The following is a 16,274-nucleotide window of genomic DNA, read 5'->3' as shown; positions in this document are numbered from 1 at the left end:
ATCCAGCACAGGTCACACAGGAATGAATCCAGATGGGTCTTGAAAGCCTCCAGAGAAGGAGACTCCACACCCTCTCTGGGCAGCCTGTTCCAGGGCTCTGGGAGCCTCACAGTGAAGAAGTTGCTCCTCATGTTGAGGTGGAACCTCCTGTGCTGGAGTTTATATCCAAAGATTATTTGGGGGTTTGTTATAAGTGGAAAAATGAGTTGTGAGTTTTGGTATATTTGTTTTTACAAATATATTCTGTATTGAAGGCAATTACTACTTATATTACAGAAAGTCCCACAAGTGCTGCTACATTTAATAGTCTGGCTGTGATTCTTTATAAACTTCCATTTTCATTGGCATCTTGCAGCTTGAGCTCTTATCTGCAACTTCAAAGTGCCTATCACAGCAGTATCTTCATGTTCATCAGCACAAGTGTTTATGCAGTGGAGAGATTTACATCCATACTGTTAGAAAAGTATGTAATATACTTTGTGTTTATAAAACATTAATACTTGGCTTTGCCAAATACAGACCAATTGGTTGCCATTGTCGTGTGGCCTGGTGTACATCTGCTTTATTACCATTCCCTGCTATTAGGCAATAAAAACTTTTCCAACTGATGCATGCTTACTGACGTTGCATCACACTGTAATTATGCTAAAGTGGTCTTAGACCAGTGGCAAGCAGGATGCAAACACATTTTCAATAGTGCAAAGTATGTACTGACTGTAGATTTTATTCACTTGTGCTTTACAGCTAAAACAGTCCTTCTGAGAAGTTGGAGATGGGGCTGATATCAGGGATCACAGTTGTTCACATATGAAAACCCCACTTCTGTGCTACCTCCCTTTTGCTTAGAGATACCTGTCTGTGGAAATAACACTTGTACTTCCATCTGTTTAGATTTATAGGGTAGCAGAGAATATGTTTTGCAGTTAAGATCAGTAAATTCAGGAGCTACTGCTTCATTCTGAAAGCCATCTCTTTTTTGCTGCTTAAAAATAAATAAATAAGCTTGTATCACTTAGAGACATCAGAGTCAAATCTCACGTGGGTTCTCATGAAGCAATTTATAGCTACCTTATAGAATTTGTACAGAAATGTTAAGTTGCTCCCTGCTCTAACAGCATCAACTGCTTAACCCAGACTGTAACAGCCTTTGACACCAGGAAAAAGCAAGCCCTGTATACAGACTAGGAGAGGGGGTTTAGCATAACAGAGCTGTAAAAGCAGATTGCAATCAGGAGCTCTCCTGGACCATGTAGCACTGTCCATTCTCACAGAGAATGTCTAGGTAGGTAGCTCTTGAGCCAAGTGAAACAGAAAACAAACCACTCCCCACCCTTGCTCCCAGCAATGTGCCCTTTTACAGTCAGGGCACTGACAGGTTGTCGCTCAGTTTCCACTCCCCACAAGGAATGTCCTTGAATGGCTCAAGAGAAGCCAGAAAATTGTTGCTAAGTATTATTTTCATTCACCTCTAGAATTTTCCACATTTTCTCCAACATGTGTGAAGCCACTGGGAAATATGGTTAAATGAGTTAAGCAGACATCACCCATCTGTGCATCTCAGGGAAAATAAAAACAGTGCTGTCCCTCTGAAAGCTTTCTTGGTACATAACCAAAATCAGAAGAGCAACCACACTCTAAAGCTAAACCTAGGCAAGGCTCATGCAGGAAAAGAAGGGAGGATCACGTTGAAAAAACTGCTTGTTCTGGCTTACCCTACTCTTGCTGGTGCATGGCCTTTGCAGAAAATAACAAAATAAGCACCTGTGCTCTTCCAAAGTGCCTGAGGCTGCTGGATGCCCATGAAAACATGACAGCCCATCGTACCTACTTCAGACAGAGGTAAAAAACAGATATTCAGCCCCTGCTCTGAATTTCAGTCCCCTCACAAGCCACAATGATCATGCTGCAGCTTCTTCCTTGTTTGTAGAAATGTTTTACAATTTCAGGTATCACAGGAACCCTATTTTTGCTCGGGTCTTGCTTCACCCTTTAATAAAGTTCATTGCTGATCCTTCTACTACTCAAATGGTTTGTAATTTGTATCTCTCAAATGGTTCCCCCTTGGATTTCTCATGCACTGAAAAGTCAAATGCCTGACATTACTGTGTAAAGTTAAGTGCTTGGGGTTAATGAATGGCATTAAATTTTATGAGGTCATGTCCAGTAGATGTTAAAAGAAGCTTAAGGCAACTTTATCACTGATAGAAATTAACAGTTGGCACAAAAGAATGCCTGAGGGATTTCAGTTCCAAGCAAAAATAAAATTGGTGGTATAAAAATTAAAATACAGAGTCATGGTGATTAATGTAAACATTTTTGTTAGGTAATTGGTTATGTGCTGCAGTAAAAGAAATGAGACCTCACAGTTTGAAAAGGAATGAATATTATTGTATTTAGAAAGCAATTAATGTTTCCAGTCAAAAAAAATTCTCCAGCAAGTACAATATTTATATTCTTTCAGTAAACACATAACCTTTGGGGCTATATTTATCAAATAGTCTCCAGTTATTTACTCTACTTTTTGTCTTTGGGCAGAATGTGTTTTCCCTAGTGGAGGACATTATTTTGTTTCGTTAAACCTTTCTCTCTGCTCACACGCCTTGCTGAGATTGCAGGCCAAATGAGGAAATTCTGTGTACTTAAGTCATCTAAGATTTGTGTTTTGGGGTGACTGATGGATGGCATGGCAATTCTGTTTCAGAAAGGAAATGGCTACATTAACTTATGGATAGATCTGTTTTGCATAATTATGTGGGGAACTATTCAGTAATTACACTGGTATTCACATGCTGTAATTTTCGTCATCTTTATTCACTGTCATTCCAATGAGAGGAAATGGAAAACTCGTTCAGATGTATGTATTCTTCCTTGCTCTTTCCTGTGACCTGCAGTCATAGCATATAGTACTCTTTCAAATAATGCCTGTGCCTGAGATAGCTCCTGAATTGGGCTGAATTTGGCTCCCATGGCATGTGTGCAAGTTCTGTACACATATGTAAAATTCTTTAATCATGGAATGGTCCAGGCCAGAAGGGACCTCCAAAGGTCATCCAGTCCGACCTCCCTGCAGTCAGCAGGGACATCCCCAGCTAGATCAGGTTGCCCAGGGCCTCATTGAGCCTCACCTTGAATACCTCCAGGGAAGGAGCCTCAACCACCTCCCTGGGCAACCTGTTTCAGTGTTCCACCACCTCATAGTAAACTTCTTCCTGACATCCAGTCTAAATCTGCTCTTCTGTAGTTTGAAGCCATTGCCCCTTGTCCTGTCACTGCAGACCTTTGTAAACAATCTCCATCCTTCCCGTAGCCCCCTTCAGGTAATGGCAGGCTGCTATTAGGTTTCCCTGGAGCCTCCTCTTCTCCAGGCTGAACACCCCCAGCTCCCTCAGCCTATCCTCATAGCAATGGCTATGCCTAAATTACCTTGTGGAGACCTTTTCCTTTCACATCCCTTGAGTTCTGTGCTGTCTGAGTAGAGCATTGGTGGTAACAATGTGAATGAAGCCTGTTGACAATGCAGAGCTCTAGTATGGAGGAGTCACAGTTTCTAGATCAGAGTTCTTTCCCCTCTCCAACTGGACATACCTGTCATACAGCTCAGCAAATCATGGCTGTGGCCTGAATTTGGAAGGTGAAATATGAACCAAAAGTGAAAATATTTTAGAGTCTGTAGTTCCTTGGGATGGTTCTGTTGCTCTCCAGGCGTTTTGTGTTTTAATCTGAATTACATATGTGAAATGCCTTTTCACACCTTCCTTGGTCAAAAAAAACCCAGTGAAAAAAGCTGATGCTCTCTGATGCTGGGTGGCATTTTTGTCTTGCATCCAGGCTGTTTTTATTTTTGGGTAAAAGATGTTGCACATTTTCTGTCTTAGAGAACTGGCAGAACTTGTCTGGTAAAATAGACTATTGCGTAACATTTTCCCTGTTATTGTATAAACTAATTTATCAGCGTTTTGGAAAAGTTCAGTATACATCGTGTGCAACACCAAATCTAGTTGTGTTTGTCTAATTTACATGTTGAAGCCTCTTCTTACATCTCCCCGTGCTATATATTTGCATCTTTAGTTCTGTTCTGAAGTGCCAGCAGGGATTGACATTTCCCTTTACCCCTCACAAGAGGGCCAAGGTGGAGAAGAGAACTCTGTCCCATAATACACTACATACTTTTTCCACAGAAGTGTCTTGTGGAGATTTTTCTTTCTCAGTGTCTACAACAAAGGGAGTGTTCTTCAACAAGCTACCTTGCCCTGTAGTAAGCAGAAGTGTTTTGTCATTTTGGCTGTCAGTTTGATCCATTTTTATATTCTGATGTAGCTGTGGACTTTCATCTCCTAATGACATCTGGGGTTTACTGCGACTGTAGACCTCCTTTTGCTCTTCAGATTCTTCTAGGTCCATCATTAACACCATGCATCTACTTTTTACAGTCAAAGTATGCCATTTGCACTCTTAAATAAAGGTTAATTTTAATTTTAAATTAAATAAAGGTTAATTTTAGTTCTGAATTAGCTGAAGGTTAATTTAAAAGATTTTGTTCCTGTTGTTGTTAAAATCTAGTGGTTTCATTATGCTTTGTCATATTTTGATTTGGCAGCTTAAATGGTCTAGCTCAGTACTTCTTTTATACTGTTTAGTGGCATGTATTTGTATCAGAGAAAGTTGTAGACAAGGTAGAGTACTGCTCCATTTGATGTTCCCTGAGGGATGAGTCTGCTGGACACACAATGCATTCTGAGAATTAGCAGCCTCAGTTACAGCCTCAGATTAGGATTCTAGGGCTTCGTGGCTTCATCTTAAAAAGCCAAGACAGGCAGCTTTAAGATCAGGCGTCCCTTTCTGGTACAGGTTCTTTCTGTGTAGTTAGTTTGATGAGGATAAAGGCTGCTCCACTGTCAGCAGAACATCCCTTTCAGTGTTGAGTATTTGAGTCTGTGTGGCATTGGTGTTTATTTTTACGTCGTTGGGGTTTTTTTTCCAGACCACCTTCCTGAAGCTTGCCAGGTACTGGTGCTTTCAACAGCAAATGGTATCCTAAGAGGATTTTTATTATGTTTTTAAACAGTGCACTTCTGGATTGTCTTACCTCAAGACTGTTACTGATGGAACATCTTTAAACTTTGCCCAGAGACTGAAGTTGCTTTTTGTCAACCTCAGTCGCATAATATATTTGTTAAGGAATGACAAAAATGTGCTCTCCGTTGTGTTATGAATGATGGATAAAGGAAGTAAAATCATATGCACTTCTCAGATGTTGTATTCATAGTTTAATAAACCATTGCTTATCTCTCTGCTTTTGGGTGCTTTTGTGTGTGATGCTGCCAAAATGTGTTACGTAGTTACATTATTTAAAGCGTGTATTTTCAATATAGTCGAGCGGGAGCCTATTTCTGACTAATTTAACAGATTATCCTGCGGTTCATGTTGACGAAAATCCCAAGCAGCCTGTCAGATGTACAGCTCTGACTGCTTCCAGCAGTGCTAACAGGACTTGTGTTAGGAGGAGGAGGCGGCTGCAGCTGGGCTCTGCCAGAGGAGCTGAGCTTCCTGGGGTCACAAGGATGCTGTGGTTGCCCAGGTGCCTCTCCCTGGTGCTGGGCATTTTAATAACTGTCTTCTTCCCATGTTGCTTCAAGTGGGACTTTCTTCACATCTTACTATTGGCTTTTAAAAATGCATTTGAGGAAAGTCCAGGCATTGCCCAGGTCTGCATCTCTGTGACGACTTTCTAACTTCAAGCTTCTCATCTGTTTCCTCTTCCCCAGAGCCAAAACCCACGGTTCAGCTGTTAGCTCTCAGGGGTAGTGCCAGCACCTCTATGGGATGCATGCTCCACTGCCTTTTGGTTTCTCCTGTGTCTGAAATTTCCCTTTCCATTTGCAGCAATTGTGTTGCTCCTTTCGGTATTTCTGGTTGCCGCCTAGCCGTGAATGCTGTCTGTTCTCCCATTCCAGTTAAGCAAATAGCTAAGTACACGGGTCAGCACAGTAGCCACATGGATGCTCTGATTTCAGGCTGTGTTTCTTTGCATGTATGTGCTGAGCAAAAGAAAATGGTATGATTTTCACAGTGTTCCTGAATATATTTACACTCAAGGAAGGAGGTCCAAGAAAGTTCTGCTTGCAGGAGAAGCCTTTGGCATCCATCACTAGTGCTGTAAGTCATCAGCCTGTTATAGTAGCTTCCTTTGATAGGACACAGCAAAGAAACAAAGCAGAATTGCTCCTGCTCTTTTTTTTAACCTCTAGTCCTGCTTATCATGAGACTACCTCCCCAAGTTTAGGAGGCAAGGCTGTATATAACTTCCAAGTGGCTTCCTGGCCAGGCTGATCTTTCTTCTCAGTAACCTCTTATTGTCAGTTGAAGAGCAGCTAGCTTCTTGTTGAAAGGGCAAATCTATTTCAAGAAAAGAACACTTAATCCTTTCTCGTTTGTCTTCCACTATCATTTAATCTTGGTAAAACAACATAGTTAGGCAACTCCTGCTCAATCTTTCTCTGCTCCATTTTCCCCCCTTAGAGTCAATGGAATATGCATTACTGCTTTTGAATATGAAAATGAAACTATACTTACGTACGATTTATTATCCCAAACAGAAGGATTGCATCTATCTGTAAGGTAGAAATATGGTTATAAATAGGATGTAATTGAAGTAAATTAAAGGCCAACAGTAGCCTTCAAACATATAAAGGGATGGTATGTTTTTCCTGTTGTCAGTGTAAATGGTCTCTGGAGACCACCTTTTTACAGTGATTGTGCATGTGTAAGATTAAGCAAAGCTGCATGACCAGTGCTATCTCAGGAGGATGCTGAGTCATTAACTCATGTTTATTGCCTTTTACCATCTTTAGATTATTGCAATTTATAGCTCAAAGGCTTTTTAGGCTGTTTATAAGTTAAAATTAGCTAAATTCTTCTGGATGCAAGAGATAAGTCACTCATCATTTGTATATCATGGGATGTAAGTTCATAGCAGTGATGCTGAGCAGCTTTTAAGTTGTTGTTTGGGTTTTGGTGGGGGTTTCTTTGGTTGTTGTTTTGGTTTGGGTTTAGGTTTTTTTTCTCCTTTCTGTGCAGAACTGAATTGTGCTACTTGTCCCTAGTTCTACTGGATTACTCTATCCTGTTTTGGAAATGTTGCTAATCAGCTATTTTGTTAAGAGTTTAACAGAGTTCACTGAAGTTAGAGATGATGTGGTTTATACAGCTTCCAGTCCGATCAGACTACACTGAAATGTTTGTGTCTTGTGATGTTTTGAGTCACATTTGGTGGTGATCTAGGAGCTTAAGTTCTACATGGTAAATGATTAGTGATCTTAAGTATCAGATACAGGCTGGAGCACTGAGCATTTGTGACTAGAGTATATGAACAAGATGGACCAAAGGCAGGTGCACTAGTAGAATCAATAACTGAAAGAAAAAGTTAGAAGAATCACATTTTACTTTATCCTGTGGCTTTTTTCTTTTGCCAATCTTACTGCTGCTAGGAACACTTTCAGGCATTACTGGATTAAATGCTCATCAACTTCTGTGGAAGTCACAGTTGCTTATGTAAGCTAGTACTGTGTGGTTCCCACTAAAAGGAAAGTCAAACTGTTTTTCCATGTACTTGCGTTTTCTGAAGTGTTTAAATCATTATTAGCGTCGCAGTTAAACTTGGCCTTCCCATCACGCTCAAAGAGATTATATTTAAACACCTCTGGATGTAAATTACTTAAGGTTTCAGTACCTTGCAGTCACCAGAGAATTCCTCTCAAGCATCCCTATGAATTTGTGCAAGGGTATTAGAGTAAAATTCCTTATTCTATGTATTTTATCGGTTTCAGTGTAGAGTGCAGTGTGTAACTCAGCCTATTTCGGTAAACGCAGAGACTTCATCAGGAAAACAAATATTACAAGCAAGTCTTCTGAATATACTTACAGTTGAGTTTATTTTAAATTGAGCTGTGAGGGGCTACATTTCTTAAACACTGATGCTACATTCTGATTTAAAAATCAGTCATCAAGAGTTTTGTATATGTTTTTCCCATCCATGCTTTGCCATACATACATTTTACATGTGGAAGTGTGATAGGTTAATTTACAGGCTAACCTAACGCCAGGATTGGTGTGGGTAGATTTATGAACACTCATAAGCAGTTTCACTTAAAGTGGAAACCCTCTTGTTTTTATGGGTCTTGATTTCAGCTGAAGTGCATAGACAAAATTATTTCACAGAGATTTTTCCCTGGAGAACATGCAGAGTTTACATATATAGCTTTACACATATCCATTTGTGATTTTTATATGACGAGATCATAGAAGATGCCACTTGATTGTTACAAATCAGCAACCCAAAAGACACCAGAGTGGACTGGGTTTGAGTAGTACACAATACAAGATATTCCTATTGTCTCCAGGAGTTTTTTTTCTGAACTGCAAAATAATTTGTCTGCCTACCATATTGTTCAGCAGCTTTCTGCAAGGCTAAAACAGGCTTTGATTTTGCTCCTTGGTATCAACGTTCCTTACCTGTGTGACCAGCTTTCAGATTAGTACGTGCAGGTACTCTATTGTGTTTGGCAATTGTGTTCCTTTCCTAACTCAAGCTTAAAAGAGAAGAAACACTGCTGATGCTTTATGTATGTTTCTCATTTTAATAGTAAAGGATAAACACATATTTCAGCCTGTGTAAGACTTCTGTACTTCTAATGGTCCAGTCTCACCATTAACTCCCTGCATACATCACTCATTATTAGAGCATGTAATTTTTTATTTAATTAATGGCTAAATTTAATATTTTAGGGCACAGTTGTTGAAGCTAAAGTGCTACCAAAAAAACTACCAAGGAGTGCTTGCATTCAAAGCATGTATCTAATGCTCAATGGACTTGAGGCAAGGGATAGAGAAACAGGTTTGTACTTAAGCCATTGCTCAGCGAACAAAGTTGCATCATATTTGTTTCAGAAAGCTGAAACAACTTGCTCAGAGTGAAATGTTCTTCAACTTTCCAGCCTAATAATTATTTTATAAATATCAGAAGTGCGGGTGCACTTAATTCTTTAGCTGAAGGCATTATTTTCAGTTTCTGTACACTGCTTTGAGCTTGCTCCATTTAATCATTTTAAAAGCTTATTTGGTGTAAATTGAATTTAACACTGTAGTTGCAAGGGTGTGATATAAAAAGTCCGAAGCAACGCCTGTAGTGTAGGGGCTGCTGCTACCAGCGCTGGAGCTTCCGATGGGGAGCAGCGCCAGCGTCATCTGAAACTCTGCAGCACCCTCTCTTGATACGATGCGGTAATGCCGGGAGCTTCCCTCCCTCCCTCCCTCCTTCCTTCAGAAGCCGGCAAAACGCAGAAGAGAGAAATCCATACCTCCACTACGTTTTACTTTTTAAACATCTACTTTATGTATTAAAAAATAAACCAAAATATCTCCGTTTGCTCTTTGTTGTTGGATTAATTCTCCTCTTATTTTTTTTCCCCTTACCCTCCTGCCGTTTTGGTCTATCAGCAGACCTGAATCAGAACGCCTCAGTCATCTTAGTCTTTTGGTATTGTATTTTCTTTTTTTCTTTCCTACTGAGATCCTGAAGACTTTCCAAACTGCATATTTGGTGCTGTAGAAATACCAATTGTCTGCTCTTTTGTAAACCTTTCAGTTGTCAGCCTGCTCTTTCAAAATAATGGAGGAGCCTGGAATCGCCCATGCTAAAATTAAGAATTTATAACTGTATGGAACAGATGTTTTCATAAACATTTGCTATAATTAATTTCAACTAGGGGATTGAAGGAACAAAGCAGTTTTTCCCTCTTCAAAACTTTATTGCCTTTTCCCCATACAGCGAACTCAGAAATCTTTGCTTTAATATTGTTAATGAAACAAATTTACTCTTCTGTTTGGGTTTCATTGTGAGAAAGGAAAGCTTAATTTGAACAAGATAGCAGCCTCTGGAACAATGGACAAAATGCAGCGGATTTCAAGCATTATGTATAAAGGATTGAAATACAGGGTGTTAGGCTTTAGGTGTTCCTTTCTGAGAAAACAGCTCTGTGGTGTCGATTGCCAGAGAATCCGAGATACCAGAACAAAATTTAACCAGATCAGTCGAAGAATATCTTACCTATGGAGCAAACAGTAGGAAAGAATTGGACGTTGGAGGAGTTGTGAACCTTGGTGTTACAAAAAGCAAAAGAGTCTCGTGGCATTATATATAGTTTTAATACCTAATAAAATGCTTATTGTATGTTGATTACCCCTTTATACTCACAATAAAGGTCTGCAATCTGTTAAGCATTTTTTTTTGCATTATACGAGGAGCAGATTTTGACTAGAATCATTCTGGCGTATTGGGATTGTCACTAGGGTTTTTTGGGGGAGGATATTGTTTGTAGCACAGCTATAGCTTAGGGCCAGAATTTTTGTAGTTTTATCATTATTATTATTAATTATGAAGGGAAAAAAAAAATATCCCTGCATTATTGTTGTGGGTTTACTAGTTCCTGTATTTCATATAAATATCATTGGGGGGAGGAGAAAAAAAGAGGGTTTTAAGTTGCTTTTAACACCACAGCCTAATTGTTTTACACCTGAAAGAACTGGTGCAGCTGCAAGGATGATGGTTGGGGTTGGGGTGTTTTTTTTGAGCAAACTAGAATTCCTGACTGATCTGTCATCTATAAAGTGTGCAAAGAAAAATAGGTAGCTGTCATTAAAATTACATTTCAGCTTTCAATAACCATTTAATGAGTAGCGTAATTATATAAGTATGGTACCTCAAGTACTTCACTCAATAATTAAAAATAATCTCATCTTTAAAGTGAAAGCACTGTAATTATTATTTGACTTAACCAGGACCACTGTTATGATCTCTAGTGGCACCTCGGATTGTTCAAAGTGGGTTTGAAAGTATAAATTAAAATGGGATAAATCATTAAATTATTAAGCTTTAAATGTGCTGGAAATGAATACGGCGTGGAATTTGGAAGTCGTGTTGTAAGAATGTGCAACCGCAGGCTGCAAGCAGTTATTTGTGTTCAATTTTTCCTTGTCTCTTATCATAAAACACTGCATTAATTGATTGAGTGTTTTGTATCAACCTGAACTTAAATTTTCACAACTGCTAAATAAATTTGGGGGTTTGACAACACTTAACCTTTGATTAGAATACAAACAAAATATTAAAGGGAGCGCAAACTTGTCAGCAGAGAAATCTGTCTCCTTTTTGACGCTTTGAAGCGCAGGGGGATTCACAGTTTGATTCCTTAAGCGGGATCTCTTTTATCAGCGCCTCCTAAACTGCAAGCTGTAAAATCCTTTCATAGCGAGCACAAGATTGGTAAACTGCTGAAGATTTTTACTGTGAGGGTGATGGAGCGCTGGCACAGGCTGCCCAGGGAGGTTGTGGAGTCCCCCTCTCTGGAGATATTCAAAATTCACCTGGATGCATTACTGTGTAATCTGGTCTAGGTGATCCTGCTCTGGCAGGGGGTTGGACTGGATGATCTTTTGGGATCCCTTCCAGCCTCTGAAAATCTGTGATTCTGTGATAAATGGGTATATGTATAAATATGCATGTGTGCCCACACATAGGCATGCACATATGTGTGTACTTGCAGGCAGAAATGTGTATGTAGGTGAAGGCATCAGTATCAAAACATGTTTTCAAATGGAAAAGCAAAGTTCAAGTCTTTTGAAAAGGAGTATTCCCATGGAGTATAAGGGGATATCCTTCAAGCTTCTTGCAGTCGTCGATTTGCAGCTGGTTGTGATAGTGTACCACTCCTTCTGCCTAAGAAGTCCCACACTGAATTTTTGCATCTCACAGAAGACAGCTGTTTTCAGAGGGCTGATGAAGGAGATAAATGGGAAATGTCTCTCCCCTTTCCATTCTTCACATGCTTTTTCATTTTCGTTGAGCACATGCTTAAGAGCAGAGTGTTCGTTGTGCCTGGTGTGTACCCAGAGCATCTCCCTGCTCTTAAACTGGGGCTCCGAAATGATATCCAGTTTTTTCTTATTGCCTGAAGTGGAAACACCTTGAAAAAGCTCTTCTTTGAGAAGGTATTTTGCTACCAGGGTAATAGCCTGTGAAAAAATAGAAATACAAAAATAGTGTGCATATTTAAATTAGGCTTTTCTATGCATGGTTTTTATGCTCTCTACTTGTGGTTTTCAGATCACAGGATGTTAAGGGGTGGAAGGGACCACTGGAGATCAAGATCCCTGCCAGAGCAGGACCATAGAATCTAGCACAGATCACACAGGAATGCATCCAGATGGGTCTGGAAAGTCTCCAGAGACGGAGACTCCACAACCTCTCTGGGGAGCCTGTTCCAGTGCTCTGTGACTCTCACAGTAAAGAAGTTCCTCCTCATGTTGAGGTGGAACCTCCTGTGCTGTAGTTTATAATATAGATAATCTTCAGAAAGTGTATTTGGCATCCTCCTTATTCTGGGTCCATCTATTTTATGCTCTATCTGTAACCCCAAACATGTTTTTACAAGAAAAGAGTTGCTGTAAGTGACAAGCCTGTGTGAACCTAGCAAATTCTAGTAAATGTACAAGTTACAAATCCTTCTCCATGCATCTCTGAAACCTTAAAGAAGCCACTAATCAGTCCTCCTTTGACCTATCAGTAAAAGCATCAATTTCAAGTTATGCAAATTCTCTTGACAGAGCCTCCAGCTGTGTGCAGTAGTACCAGCTCCCAACGACTCGAGCCTGAGCTCCTTTTAGCCCCTGGTCTCCATGCACTAGAGCAGCCTTTATTAAACTAGGGCAATAGACCTGAATTCTTTCAGGAGAAAGTATTCATTCCCAGGAGAAGAATTTTCTCCAGTTAAAGCAACAGCAGGAAAGATATCCAGATTACCTTTTGAATTGTTTTTTGGAATTAGGAACTTGGTTACATGGTTTCATCGAGAGGGTTCAATGTCCATATGGAAGTGGGTGACAAGTAGTGCCACTCAGGGGTCCATACTGGTACCTCTTGACATGGAATGATCAAGTGCACCTTCAGTAAGTTTGCAGATGGTGCCCAGCTGAGTGGTGGGGCTGATACATCTGGGGAATGGGATGCCATCCAGAGGCACCTGGACAAGCTAAAGAAGTTTGCCCTCATGAATCTCATGAGATTCAACAAGGCCAAGCACAAGGTCCTGCACCTGGACTGGTGCAATCACCAGTATCAGTACAGACTGGGAATAAGGGATTGAAAGCAGCCCTGCAGAGAAGGACATGGGGATGCTGGTGGAAGAACTCAGTACATGTGCTCATGGCCCAGAAAGCCAACAGTACCCTGGACTGCATAAAAAGCAGTGTGGCCAGCAGGTCCAGGCAGCTGGTTCTCCTCTGTGCTCTGCTCTGGTGAGATTCCACCAGCAATACTCTGTTCAGCTCTGGAATACTCAGCACACGAAAGACATGCACCTGCTCAAGCAGGCACCGAGGAGAGACACAAAAATGATCAGAGGGCTGGAACACATCTCCTACGACCTTTAGAGGTCCCTTCCAACCTAAATCATTCTATGACTATGATTTTCAGGCCTTTTGGAAGGTTAGTGCCATATTTCATCATTGTATTAAAGCAAATGACTACTCTAGTGCTGAAAGCTGAGCACCTTGACAATACTTGCTTTGATACTGATGCTTGTTATGGTACTGCTTCTTTCCCTTTGCGGCAGTTTTAGGCTATGCCTTTAAAGTTAGCTGCAGATATTCGAGCAGAAGAGTGAAGAAGTGTAAACAAATCCTGTTGGGTGTAAAAAGGAAAACAAAAGATTATTCTAAACTAATTTCATTGGTCAGATGTGTGGGATGTATTCTAACAATCTCACATTCTACTTCATTCCTTTCTTTCTCTTCTGGCTGCCTGGCTGGAAAGAACTTCTTATCAGCTAACTTTGAAATAAGGCTGCAAACTTCTAACAATGCTTTGAGCTAATGGCTCTCTCTAACATCTCTTTTCTCTTTTTCTTCTAATTAAACAGAGGAAAACGGGGAGGGAAGGTTAGGGGGGAAAGCGGGGCAGTTTTCCCCCATCCAAGGGGGTTTCTGTGCCATTTTCTTCCCGTAACTACCTATATAATATTGTATGTCCTGTATATTTGTACATATTCATTACATTCCATTGTAGAGTGTAGTTTTGCTTGTAAATACAGCTCCATTTGCTTTCCCCAACTGAGTTGAGCCGAATTTTTGTTAATGTGGGTGGATTAAACCATCACACCCTTCTATTTCCTCTGCAAGTGTGATAAGATTTGCGCCCCCCTTGCTCTTGCAGTTTCAGTTTGGAAATCTTCACAGGGGTTGTAGGACAGAGTTGGCAGAGCATGCACTGTTTCTACAACAGAGCCCTTCTTCCCATTCTCAAGTCTCAAAAAGGATCTCTAAAGATAATACTGAATCAGTCAGGAGTTTTAATTTGAGACCACAAATTCTATCACCAGCATCATGACTCTTATATTCATAACTGTTCAGTATACATCCTAATATTACCAGATATGTGTGTCATTGCCACTGAAGAATATACAAATAATCTGTCTGTTCTACTGGGAGTTCTCTGTATCTTTTAAAAGGAGGAATAACTGGAACTTGCCTGAAGAGAGGTTGTCCAGGCTCTGGATTCCTACAGTTCATTAGTTGTTGAATTACTTGTTAACCCATTTGTGCTCAAGTATTACTGACTATGAAAATATACCAGGATTTGCTCAAAGAACTTTTGGATAACAGGGGTCAATGTTGAGGGACTCCACTGTTAAGTCAATGAATACTTTGCTTTATCATTTTTATCACTTTCAACATTTTCACTTCTTTCAAGTTGTCCTAACAGATTTATCTGTCAGGAAAAGGATGGCGCAAGAAAACAACCATGGAAATTCCCACTCCACTAAATCCTCTTTTTGAGAGCTGAATGAATGTTCCTAGTGCTATGGAGTTTTGGTACCTGTTGCTTAATGATGTTTAACAGTAAAAGCAGCTGAACAGTAAAAGTGAACAGTAAAATGAACAGTAAAAGCAGCTCTCAAAAAAATCTCCCAACAATAACTTCTGTAAATATGAGAGTTGTTCTCAGCAGGTATACAAAGTAATGTGGTGGCCATTTAAATAGAGGGAATCATTGTCCTTTGGGAAAGTGCTTCAGAATAAAGCAAGCTACACTGAGAGTACTTTGTGAAGAACAGCTCGGTGGCAGGCTCAAGATCCCACCAGATGTTTGTTGTGGGATCATGGTGAAAGAACAACTTCTACCACCAGGGTTCTGGATTTCTTTGCAGTCCTGTTGACACCTCGAGCAGCACTAATGGTTTGGTTGAAAGACGATAAAGGCCTTTTTGAGGTATTCTTAAACCTCATTCCTCAGAAACGAAGAAGGTCATCTTACCATTCTAGAAAAGACTTCCAAAAAGCTATTTTTCAGCATATGAAAAATAGAATAGGATAGAATAAACCAGGTTGGAAGAGACCTTCAAGATCATCGCGTCCAACCCATCAACCAATCCACGCCACCTAAACAACTAAACCATGGCACCAAGCACCCCATTAACACCCAATAACTTAGCATTGTGAATGAGTTTCCTTTTTCAGCCTGACTAGTGTGAGAGGTGAATGCTTAGGAGTTTTCTAAGTAGGAATGAAGTACAGTAGTGCATTCAGGACCCATTTTGGTGTGCTATGTCCCTATCAAAAATTGCCCAGTATCATTGCAGACAGCCATTTGGCTTTAAAAGAGGTTCCATGCAGTTCAGTTGTTTCCCTGAATGCTCAGGATCAGATGTGGAGCTGGGTAATATATGAAAAAGTATATTACTTAAGACTATCCCAACATGGGAGACTATTTACAAGACACAAGAAACAAAGGAACAGACGGTTATTAATAACAGGAGGGTCAGCTCCTGGATGAAATTTCTGGTGTTGTTCATTTAGTTAAATTTAGTAAACAGAAAGCAGATTGATTAAGTTAGGATTTCCATTTCCAAAATGAAATCAACCAAAGTTACCAAATTTAGACTGAAATGCAGTAGAGTTTGGGGATTTATTTTAGACAAAGGTGCACAAGTTCTTAAACAAAAAATCAATAAAAATGCATTCCAAGTTAGATGGGGAAAAAACACTTGGAAAGAAAGTTCTGTGCCAAAGCGAACGACTGAAGTGTTTTTAAAGGAATGTCTGGAGTAAGCAAAGATCCTGAATTAAACAGAAAACAGCCTGATCTGCAAAGAAGGCTGCCTCCTGGTTATCAGGAGTGTGGGCCTGTAGTAACTATTAGCAAAATTTAAGTTGAATTAGCT

At 40.1% G+C, this 16,274-nt stretch overlaps 1 protein-coding gene across 1 annotated transcript in view; it reads left to right on the top strand.

The window, feature by feature from the left end:
• Positions 1-16,274, top strand: part of TBC1D5 (TBC1 domain family member 5) — a 329,215-nt gene that overhangs the window by 145,392 nt on the left and 167,549 nt on the right. The window lies entirely within an intron of this gene.

Source organism: Dryobates pubescens, chromosome 4, assembly GCF_014839835.1.
Source record: "Dryobates pubescens isolate bDryPub1 chromosome 4, bDryPub1.pri, whole genome shotgun sequence".
Classification (NCBI taxonomy): domain Eukaryota; kingdom Metazoa; phylum Chordata; class Aves; order Piciformes; family Picidae; genus Dryobates; species Dryobates pubescens.
The sequence above is the reverse complement of the archived record's forward strand: the minus strand, read 5'-3'. Positions and strand labels throughout refer to the sequence as shown.